Here is a 12479-nt window from a genome sequence, read left to right on the forward strand (position 1 = left end):
GAGATGGAGAGGTACAAAGAGGGGGAGAGAGAGAGAGGGGAAGAGAGAGGGGGGGGGAGACAGGGACACAGGGAGAGAGGGAGAGAGGGAGAGGTGCAGAGAGGGGGAGAGAGAGAGAGAGAGAGAGAGAGAGAGAGAGAGAGAGAGAGAGAGGAAGAGAGAGGGGGGGGGAGACGGACACAGGGAGAGAGGGAGAGGTGCAGAGAGGGGAGAGAGAGAGACAGTGAGAGAGAAAAGAGAAGAGAGAGAGAGAGAGAGAGAGAGAGAGAGAGAGAGAGAGAGAGAGAAAGAGAGAGCGAAAGTACCATTAGAGAGCTCAGAGAGACCAGAACAGTGAGAGAGATAACGTACAGAGATAATGAGATAATAACGGAACATTAACACAGCACGAGACAAACACACCAAGCTGCAAAGCAACCAAACAGAAGCCGGGACTGCACTCGACTGGACAGCTCTGGTGATGACCATGGCTACCCTTTACTATCCCCTCTCTGGGTGTGTCTGGTCAACATAATAGCTTTAGGTCAAGATAACAGCGGTACAATTAAGGAGCAGGAGGGAGGCTGTGTTTTTAGTTTTTGAGAGCTTGGTGAGGCTAAGGAGCATGTTATGCCGAAGGTGAAACTACTGTATGTATGTCTCTCTCTCTCTCTCTCTCTCTCTCTCTCTCTCTCTCTCTCTCTCATCACATCTTCTTGAGGATATTTAGTTTCATTCTCTTGTCAGAGACCGTAGCTCCTACAATCTGTACCATGCTGTAAGGTTAGCTCTTATACTCTGTTCCAGGCTGTAGGGTTAGCTCTTATACTCTGTACCAGGCTGTAGGGTTAGCTCTTATACTCTGTACCAGGCTGTAGGGTAAGCTCTTATACTCTGTACCAGGCTGTAGGGTTAGCTCTTATACTCTGTACCAGGCTGTAGGGTTAGCTCTTATACTCTGTACCAGGCTGTAGGGTTAGCTCTTATACTCTGTACCAGGCTGTAGGGTTAGCTCTTATACTCTGTACCAGGCTGTAGGGTTAGCTCTTATACTCTGTACCAGGCTGTAGGGTTAGCTCTTATACTCTGTACCAGGCTGTAGGGTTAGCTCTTATACTCTGTACCAGGCTGTAGGGTTAGCTCTTATACTCTGTACCAGGCTGTAGGGTTAGCTCTTATACTCTGTAACATACTGTAGGGTTAGCTCTTATACTCTGTAACATACTGTAGGGTAAGCTCTTATACTCTGTACCAGGCTGTAGGGTTAGCTCTTATACTCTGTACCAGGCTGTAGGGTTAGCTCTTATACTCTGTACCAGGCTGTAGGGTTAGCTCTTATACTCTGTACCAGGCTGTAGGGTTAGCTCTTATACTCTGTACCAGGCTGTAGGTTTAGCTCTTATACTCTGTACCAGGCTGTAGGGTTAGCTCTTATACTCTGTAACATACTTTAGGCCTACAATTTTGTCTTGCAGTCGAGGACCACATTTCCCAAGAACCAATGGGGCGGGAAGACATTTAAGGGGTAAAGGAGTGGTAGAAAAGGGTAGAGAAAAAACGACTAGATTGGTGAGGTGTAAAGAAGGCATGCTCGGGACAAAAAGAAAAAGGCCTTTTTGACTCAAATTAATTAAAAAATTAAAAAATTGAGCAGAAACAAAACATGGCTAAAAGCTTGAACCAACAGCCAACAGCTTGAAATGTGTTACGACGGGGAAAAAGGACAACACCATAAACACAAAATACGCCTCTCCCACGAGGAGTAGAGGTGCTGGTTTGTGCAAAGAGAAGGGGAGCCAATTCCCATGTCAAATTAAAAAAAAAAAAAAAAAAAAAAAAAGGTCAAAATAAAGAATATTGTGCTCTGGCATGCCTAAAAGAGACAGCTGTAGTAGAAACCAGCTCTTTCATCATTGAGATATTGAGTCTTCCTGAATCACTTCCTGAATCAGTTGTTTCACATGAATCATTTGATGAATCATTTGATGATTCGTTTCTACTTATCATCAAGAGAACATTCATGATGTGGCAAAGACATCTAGCCATGGAGTGGCTGCCGTTTGCATTATGCACAAACAGATGTCAGAAGACATGTTAGTGTTTAAGATGATGGTCTCCTTATTTAAAAAAATTTACATATATATATATATATTTCTTTTAATTTAAATTTTATTTTCAGACATACAAAAAGGTGAGACCCACACCCCAAGCATTCGTTGAGCAACAACTTTGCTTGGATTACAACTAAAGCGAAAGTGGCATGGATGGATCCACCAATGAACCATGGAGCCATGGATGGATCCACCAATGAACCATGGAGCCATAGATGGATCCACCAATGAACCATGGAGCCATGGATGGATCCACCAATGAACCATGGAACCATGGATGGATCCACCAATGAACCATGGAGCCATGGATGGATCCACCAATGGACCATGGAGCCATGGATGGATCCACCAAGGAGCCATGGATGGATCCACCAATGAACCATGGAACCATGGATGGATCCACCAAGGAGCCATGGATGGATCCACCAATGAACCATGGAACCATGGATGGATCCACCAATGAACCATGGAGCCATGGATGGATCCACCAATGAACCATGGAGCCATGGATGGATCCACCAAGGAGCCATGGAACCATGGATGGATCCACCAATGAACCATGGAACCATGGATGGATCCACCAATGAACCATGGAACCATGGATGGATCCACCAAGGAGCCATGGAACCATGGATGGATCCACCAATGAACCATGGAACCATGGATGGATCCACCAATGAACCATGGAACCATGGATGGATCCACCAAGGAGCCATGGAACCATGGATGGATCCACCAATGAACCATGGAACCATGGATGGATCCACCAATTAACCATGGAACCATGGATGGATCCACCAATGAACCATGGAGCCATGGATGGATCCACCAATGCGTACAGGTGCAGCGTCATCATCAAGAAGGATGTCAAGCCACTACCACATCCTTCTTGTTGTGATCTGTGTAGCCTAGATCAAGCCCTGATGTGATCTGTGTAGCCTAGATCAAGCCCTGGTGTGATCTGTGTAACCTAGATCAAGCCCCGGTGTGATCTGTATAGCCTATATCAAGCTCTGATGTGATCTGTGTAGCCTAGATCAAGCCCTGGTGTGATCGGTGTATCCTAGATCAAGCCCTGGTGTGATCTGTGTAGCCTAGATCAAGCCCTGGTGTGATCTGTGTAGCCTAGATCAAGCCCTGGTGTGATCTGTGTAGCCTAGATCAAGCCCTGTTGTGATCTGTGTAGCCTAGATCAAGCCCCGGTGTGATCTGTGTAGCCTAGATCAAGCCCTGGGGTGATCTGTGTAGCCTAGATCAAGCCCTGTTGTGATCTGTGTAGCCTAGATCAAGCCCTGTTGTGATCTGTGTAGCCTAGAACAAGCCCTGGTGTGATCGGTGTAGCCTAGATCAAGCTCTGATGTGATCTGTGTAGCCTAGATCAAGCTCCGATGTGATCTGTGTAGCCTAGATCAAACTCTGATGTGATCTGTGTAGCCTAGATCAAGCCCTGGTGTGATCTGTGTAGCCTAGATCAAGCTCCGATGTGATCTGTGTAGCCTAGATCAAGCCCTGATGTGAAAGTAAGAAACAGTTTAAGGTAAATGCTCACAAGACAAGTAATTTCTGATGAGATTCAAAAGTATGAAAATGATAAAGACAAGAATGAAAGCCCCAAAATGTCTACCAATTTATTTAGATATTCGTTCCATCTTTGGCGTATGATAGTTAAAGAAGAAGCCTTATTCACGAAAATAACAATGTGGTAGTTACCAATGATGCCATTTCTCCCTGAGAACCGAGGCAAGGAGTGCTGTCTGACGCAGAGCTAGAGTGCTAACAGCTATAACTTATAGGAACTAAGTCTAAAGGGGCATTCACACCCAAATGGTTTGGTGCGTTTTTTTCTGAACTAATTTACCCACTTAGATGGGTTCGCTTGGACTGGTGTGAAGTCTATGCACACTAAACAACACATGTGGTTTGCTCTAAAAGGGTGGTGGTCTCAGTCTGATTCAATTCGTACTGTGGTGCGCTTCGCTGCAGGTGAGAAAATTGTCTGGATCAAACACAGGTTGCATCATAACTTGATATCTCTGATTATGGGAACGTAGCATCAGGTGCTTCATGATAATCAGGTCAGCCGATAATCATAGATGGATTTAACTTCAGCATTTTTTGTCCAATAAACAAATGACTTGCATGGACACATTGTTTAGTTGAGGATATTTTGGGGGATTTTACATTTGGCAACGTGAAACCAACCGGACCAAATTTCTGTGATTGGAAACTATGTGTGAAAGATCCTGAAAGAGCTGAGGCAAGGACTACTGTCTGAAGTTAACAGCTAGCATGCTGTCTGAAGCTAACAGCTAGCATTTAAGAGCTATAGTTTTAAGTCAGGGAGGGACTTATATAGTTATAGTCAGGGAGGGAGGGTCTTATATAGTTATAGTCAGGGAGAGACTTATATAGTTATAGTCAGGGAGGGAGGGTCTTATATAGTTATAGTCAGGGAGGGTCTTATATAGTTATAGTCAGGGAGGGTCTTATATAGTTATAGTCAGGGAGGGACTTATATAGTTATAGTCAGGGAGGGACTTATATAGTTATAGTCAGGGAGGGACTTATATAGTTATAGTCAGGGAGGGACTTATATAGTTATAGTCAGGGAGGGTCTTATATAGTTATAGTCAGGGAGGGTCTTATATAGTTATAGTCAGGGAGGGAGGGTCTTATATAGTTATAGTCAGGGAGGGACTTATATAGTTATAGTCAGGGAGGGACTTATATAGTTATAGTCAGGGAGGGACTTATATAGTTATAGTCAGGGAGGGTCTTATATAGTTATAGTCAGGGAGGGTCTTATATAGTTATAGTCAGGGAGGGTCTTATATAGTTATAGTCAGGGAGGGTCTTATATAGTTATAGTCAGGGAGGGTCTTATATAGTTATAGTCAGGGAGGGAGGGACTTATATAGTTATAGTCAGGGAGGGACTTATATAGTTATAGTCAGGGAGGGAGGGTCGTATATAGTTATAGTCAGGGAGGGACTTATATAGTTATAGTCAGGGAGGGAGGGACTTATATAGTTATAGTCAGGGAGGGACTTATATAGTTATAGTCAGGGAGGGACTTATATAGTTATAGTCAGGGAGGGTCTTATATAGTTATAGTCAGGGAGGGAGAGACTTATATAGTTATAGTCAGGGAGGGAGGGTCTTATATAGTTATAGTCAGGGAGGGAGAGACTTATATAGTTATAGTCAGGGAGGGAGGGACTTATATAGTTATAGTCAGGGAGGGTCTTATATAGTTATAGTCAGGGAGGGTCTTATATAGTTATAGTCAGGGAGGGTCTTATATAGTTATAGTCAGGGAGGGTCTTATATAGTTATAGTCAGGGAGGGTCTTATATAGTTATAGTCAGGGAGGGAGGGTCTTATATAGTTATAGTCAGGGAGGGTCTTATATAGTTATAGTCAGGGAGGGTCTTATATAGTTATAGTCAGGGAGGGTCTTATATAGTTATAGTCAGGGAGGGTCTTATATAGTTATAGTCAGGGAGGGTCTTATATAGTTATAGTCAGGGAGGGACTTATATAGTTATAGTCAGGGAGGGTCTTATATAGTTATAGTCAGGGAGGGACTTATATAGTTATAGTCAGGGAGGGAGGGACATATATAGTTATAGTCAGGGAGGGACTTATATAGTTATAGTCAGGGAGGGAGGGACTTATAGAGTTATAGTCAGGGAGGGTCTTATATAGTTATAGTCAGGGAGGGTCTTATATAGTTATAGTCAGGGAGGGAGGGTCTTATATAGTTATAGTCAGGGAGGGTCTTATATAGTTATAGTCAGGGAGGGACTTATATAGTTATAGTCAGGGAGGGACTTATATAGTTATAGTCAGGGAGAGACTTATATAGTTATAGTCAGGGAGGGACTTATATAGTTATAGTCAGGGAGGGACTTATATAGTTATAGTCAGGGAGGGTCTTATATAGTTATAGTCAGGGAGGGTCTTATATAGTTATAGTCAGGGAGGGAGAGACTTATATAGTTATAGTCAGGGAGGGTCTTATATAGTTATAGTCAGGGAGGGAGGGTCTTATATAGTTATAGTCAGGGAGGGTCTTATATAGTTATAGTCAGGGAGGGTCTTATATAGTTATAGTCAGGGAGGGTCTTATATAGTTATAGTCAGGGAGGGAGAGACTTATATAGTTATAGTCAGGGAGGGACTTATATAGTTATAGTCAGGGAGGGAGGGTCTTATATAGTTATAGTCAGGGAGGGAGGGTCTTATATAGTTATAGTCAGGGAGGGACTTATATAGTTATAGTCAGGGAGGGTCTTATATAGTTATAGTCAGGGAGGGTCTTATATAGTTATAGTCAGGGAGGGTCTTATATAGTTATAGTCAGGGAGGGAGGGACTTATATAGTTATAGTCAGGGAGGGTCATATATAGTTATAGTCAGGGAGGGAGGGTCTTATATAGTTATAGTCAGGGAGGGTCTTATATAGTTATAGTCAGGGAGGGTCTTATATAGTTATAGTCAGGGAGGGTCTTATATAGTTATAGTCAGGGAGAGACTTATATAGTTATAGTCAGGGAGGGTCTTATATAGTTATAGTCAGGGAGGGTCTTATATAGTTATAGTCAGGGAGGGTCTTATATAGTTATAGTCAGGGAGGGTCTTATATAGTTATAGTCAGGGAGGGTCTTATATAGTTATAGTCAGGGAGGGTCTTATATAGTTATAGTCAGGGAGGGTCTTATATAGTTATAGTCAGGGAGGGACTTATATAGTTATAGTCAGGGAGGGACTTATATAGTTATAGTCAGGGAGGGTCTTATATAGTTATAGTCAGGGAGGGTCTTATATAGTTATAGTCAGGGAGGGAGGGACTTATATAGTTATAGTCAGGGAGGGACTTATATAGTTATAGTCAGGGAGGGACTTATATAGTTATAGTCAGGGAGGGACTTATATAGTTATAGTCAGGGAGGGTCTTATATAGTTATAGTCAGGGAGGGAGGGTCGTATATAGTTATAGTCAGGGAGGGAGGGTCTTATATAGTTATAGTCAGGGAGAGACTTATATAGTTATAGTCAGGGAGGGAGGGTCTTATATAGTTATAGTCAGGGAGGGTCTTATATAGTTATAGTCAGGGAGGGTCTTATATAGTTATAGTCAGGGAGGGACTTATATAGTTATAAGTCAGGGAGGGTCTTATATAGTTATAGTCAGGGAGGGTCTTATATAGTTATAGTCAGGGAGGGTCTTATATAGTTATAGTCAGGGAGAGACTTATATAGTTATAGTCAGGGAGGGTCTTATATAGTTATAGTCAGGGAGGGACTTATATAGTTATAAGTCAGGGAGGGTCTTATATAGTTATAGTCAGGGAGGGTCTTATATAGTTATAGTCAGGGAGGGTCTTATATAGTTATAGTCAGGGAGGGAGGGTCTTATATAGTTATAGTCAGGGAGGGAGAGACTTATATAGTTATAGTCAGGGAGGGTCTTATATAGTTATAGTCAGGGAGGGTCTTATATAGTTATAGTCAGGGAGGGTCTTATATAGTTATAGTCAGGGAGGGAGGGACTTATATAGTTATAGTCAGGGAGGGTCATATATAGTTATAGTCAGGGAGGGAGGGTCTTATATAGTTATAGTCAGGGAGGGTCTTATATAGTTATAGTCAGGGAGGGAGAGACTTATATAGTTATAGTCAGGGAGGGTCTTATATAGTTATAGTCAGGGAGGGTCTTATATAGTTATAGTCAGGAGGGTCCTTATATAGTTATAGTCAGGGAGGGTCTTATATAGTTATAGTCAGGGAGGGTCTTATATAGTTATAGTCAGGGAGGGTCTTATATAGTTATAGTCAGGAGGGTCTTATATAGTTATAGTCAGGGAGGGTCTTATATAGTTATAGTCAGGGAGGGACTTATATAGTTATAGTCAGGGAGGGACTTATATAGTTATAGTCAGGGAGGGTCTTATATAGTTATAGTCAGGGAGGGTCTTATATAGTTATAGTCAGGGAGGGAGGGACTTATATAGTTATAGTCAGGGAGGGACTTATATAGTTATAGTCAGGGAGGGACTTATATAGTTATAGTCAGGGAGGGACTTATATAGTTATAGTCAGGGAGGGTCTTATATAGTTATAGTCAGGGAGGGAGGGTCGTATATAGTTTATAGTCAGGGAGGGAGGGTCTTATATAGTTATAGTCAGGGAGAGACTTATATAGTTATAGTCAGGGAGGGAGGGTCTTATATAGTTATAGTCAGGGAGGGTCTTATATAGTTATAGTCAGGGAGGGTCTTATATAGTTATAGTCAGGGAGGGTCTTATATAGTTATAGTCAGGGAGGGACTTATATAGTTATAGTCAGGGAGAGACTTATATAGTTATAGTCAGGGAGGGAGGGTCTTATATAGTTATAGTCAGGGAGGGTCTTATATAGTTATAGTCAGGGAGGGTCTTATATAGTTATAGTCAGGGAGGGACTTATATAGTTATAAGTCAGGGAGGGTCTTATATAGTTATAGTCAGGGAGGGTCTTATATAGTTATAGTCAGGGAGGGTCTTATATAGTTATAGTCAGGGAGAGACTTATATAGTTATAGTCAGGGAGGGACTTATATAGTTATAGTCAGGGAGGGTCTTATATAGTTATAGTCAGGGAGAGACTTATATAGTTATAGTCAGGGAGGGAGGGTCTTATATAGTTATAGTCAGGGAGGGTCTTATATAGTTATAGTCAGGGAGGGTCTTATATAGTTATAGTCAGGGAGGGTCTTATATAGTTATAGTCAGGGAGGGTCTTATATAGTTATAGTCAGGGAGGGAGGGACTTACATAGTTATAGTCAGGGAGGGAGGGACATATAGAGTACTAAGGCAGTCAGGGAGGGTCTTATATAGTTATAGTCAGGGAGGGTCTTATATAGTTATAGTCAGGGAGGGTCTTATATAGTTATAGTCAGGGAGGGAGGGACTTATAGAGTTCTAAGTCAGGGAGGGACTTATAGAGTTATAAGTCAGGGAGGGAGGGACTTATAGAGTTATAAGTCAGGGAGGGTCTTATATAGTTATAGTCAGGGAGGGACTTATAGAGTTATAAGTCAGGGAGGGTCTTATATAGTTATAGTCAGGGAGGGTCTTATATAGTTATAGTCAGGGAGGGTCTTATATAGTTATAGTCAGGGAGGGAGGGACTTATAGAGTTCTAAGTCAGGGAGGGACTTATAGAGTTATAAGTCAGGGAGGGTCTTATATAGTTATAGTCAGGGAGGGTCTTATATAGTTATCGTCAGGGAGGGTCTTATATAGTTATAAGGCAGGAATGTCTCTGATGAAAGGGTGGTGTGGCAGGTAGTTAGCGCTGACATCTATCCCCCAGACCTGACAGAGACTAAGAGCTGAGGCCAGGGTGTGTGATTGGAGCAGAAAGGGTGGGGCAGAGGCTTTGTAGTCATTGGTAGAGTGACACTATAAGGGGACTGAACGAGAGGCAGGGGACCTTGGGTAATTTAGTCTTGTTGATGATCTCTGTATTGGATGGACCCAATCAAAATGATGTCACTCCCATTATCGTGTTCTCACGCTACAGCTACAGACGAGGTTCTCTTGCCCCTCTGCAAAATACTGGACTGACCTCCAGACGAGGTTCTCTTGCCCCTCTGCAAAATACTGGACTGCCCTCCAGACGAGGTTCTCTTGCCCCTCTGCAAAATACTGGACTGCCCTCCAGACGAGGTTCTCTTGCCCCTCTATAAATTACTGGACTGCCCTCCAGATGAGGTTCTCTTGCCCCTCTATAAAATACTGGACTGCCCTCCAGACGAGGTTCTGTTGCCCCTCTGCAAAATACTGGACTGCCCTCCAGACGAGGTTCTCTTGCCCCTCTGCAAAATACTGGACTGCCCTCCAGACGAGGTTCTCTTGCCCCTCTGCAAAATACTGGACTGCCCTCCAGACGAGGTTCTCTTGCCCCTCTATAAAATACTGGACTGCCCTCCAGACGAGGTTCTGTTGCCCCTCTATAAAATACTGGACTGCCCTTCCAGACGAGGTTCTGTTGCCCCTCTATAAAATACTGGACTGCCCTTCCAGACGAGGTTCTCTTGCCCCTCTGCAAAATACTGGACTGCCCTCCAGATGAGGTTCTCTTGCCCCTCTGCAAAATACTGGACTGCCCTCCAGATGAGGTTCTCTTGCCCCTCTGCAAAATACTGGACTGCCCTCCAAATGAGGTTCTCTTGCCCCTCTGCAAAATACTGGACTGCCCTCCAGACGTGGTTCTCTTGCCCCTCTGCAAAATACTGGACTGCCCTCCAGATGAGGTTCTCTTGCCCCTCTGCAAAATACTGGACTGCCCTCCAAATGAGGTTCTCTTGCCCCTCTGCAAAATACTGGACTGCCCTCCAGACGTGGTTCTCTTGCCCCTCTGCAAAATACTGGACTGCCCTCCCAGACACCATGAAAATGTCAACTTGTAAAAGCAAAGATAGGTCAACGTGAAGGTGTGTAGTTTGGTTGCCTAACAACATCAGAACCTCTATTCAGTGATAATACTGTTGTTAACTCCTCATTTCCTGTGGTGTGTGCGTGTGTGTGTGCGTGTGTGTGCGTCCGTGCATGTGTTCGTTTTGCATTTTGTAGGTGTTGTGTGTGCTTGTGTGCATGTGCGTGCACAAGTTAGTTTGCGTGTTCTCTTGGGGCAGCAGAGCAAGACCCAGAGTGTCTCAGTGTGAAAGAGCTAGTTTCCATCCCCCAGCATGCTCCTGAAACCTCACCAACCTTCCCACTACACTGAATAACGGAGAACGGTCATAAAAGGGATCCAGGCCTTCGCTGGAGCCGCCTCGGCACAGCTCTCCCTCATCATCATCATCATCATCGAGCTCCGAGAACGGGTCGTCCAAAAAGATATCATCGTCCAGATCCCCCAAAGCCTCCAACTCCTCCTCCCCTCCTCGCCCCTCCGGCCGAGTGTCGGCCAGCTCAGTTAGCTCAGAGGTGGAGAGGGTGGGAGAAGGAGTGGGGGAGGGAGTGGGATCACTCATGCGCTCGCTCATGCACACGTTGAAAAGGGGGTTGCTGGTAGGGGGCGGGGGTGCAGCCAGAAACATGGGATTGTAAGTTAGATAGTGGCCTACAACAGGACAGATAGAAAACACTGGTAGGTTAAATCTATTTGGAGGAATAGGCAGGGGGACCGGTTAGAAAAAACACTGGTAGGTTGAATCTATTTGGAGGAATAGGCAGGGGACCGGTAGAAAACACTGGTAGGTTGAATCTATTTGGAGGAATAGGCAGGGGACCGGTAGAAAAACACTGGTAGGTTGAATCTATTTGGAGGAATAGGCAGGGGACCGGTAGAAAAACACTGGTAGGTTGAATCTATTGAGGAATAGGCAGGGGACCGGTAGAAAAACACTGGTAGGTTGAATCTATTTGGAGGAATAGGCAGGGGACCGGTAGAAAAACACTGGTAGGTTGAATCTATTTGGAGGAATAGGCAGGGGACCGGTAGAAAAACACTGGTAGGTTGAATCTATTTGGAGGAATAGGCAGGGGACCGGTAGAAAAACACTGGTAGGTTAAATCTATTTGGAGGAATAGGCACGTGCGGGGACCGGTAGAAAATGGTACAAAATGTAAGAAAGGTACTAGGTACTAGGTACGAAATGTAAGAAAATGGTCCGAAATGGAACGTAAAACTAAGAGGTACCATGTGAATGTTTTTTTCCGCTACAGTGTGCCCTGAATGAACATGACCCATGGCCCCTTCAGGTTCACATGGAAGACTGCAATGTGGTTTTAGCTGGTTTATCTACTGAAGATATCTATCAAGGACTACTGGAGTAAAAAAAAAATGTTTAAGTGACTAAATAAATAACAATAGCGAGGCTATATACAGGGGGCACCGGTATCGAGTCAATGTGCAGCAGTAGAGGCTAGTCGAGGGTAATTTGTTCATGTGGTAGGGGTGAAGTGACTATGTATAGATAATAAACAGTGAGTAGCAACAGTGTAAAAACAAAAGGGGGAGGGGCAATGTAAATAGTTTATAATAGTTCAGGTGGTCATTTGAGTAATTGTTCAGCAGTCTTATGGCATTTAAATTTTTGCCCTTTATTTTTAGCTAGGCAAGTCACTTATTAAGATAAAATCTTTATTTACAATGACCGCCTACCCCCAGCCAAACCCTAACCTGGAAGATGCTGATGGGACTCCCAATCACAGCCGGTTGTGATACAGCCTGGAATCGAACCAGGGTCTCTAGTGACGCCTCTAGCACTGAGATTCAGACCGCTGCGCCACCTGGGAGCTGTTAAAAGAAGCTGTTAAGGAGGCGTTTGAACCTAGACTTGGCACTCTGGTACCGTTTGCCGTATGGTTTGCAGACAGAACAGTCTATGAC

At 43.8% G+C, this 12479-nt stretch overlaps 1 protein-coding gene across 1 annotated transcript in view; it reads right to left on the reverse strand.

Moving 5' to 3' along the window:
- The window catches only part of LOC109883779 (kinesin-like protein KIF1A), a 173002-nt gene that overhangs the window by 50061 nt on the left and 110462 nt on the right, over positions 1 to 12479 (reverse strand).

The sequence above is a fragment of the Oncorhynchus kisutch genome, linkage group LG4 (genome assembly GCF_002021735.2).
Source record: "Oncorhynchus kisutch isolate 150728-3 linkage group LG4, Okis_V2, whole genome shotgun sequence".
NCBI classification, from domain to species: Eukaryota; Metazoa; Chordata; class Actinopteri; order Salmoniformes; family Salmonidae; genus Oncorhynchus; species Oncorhynchus kisutch.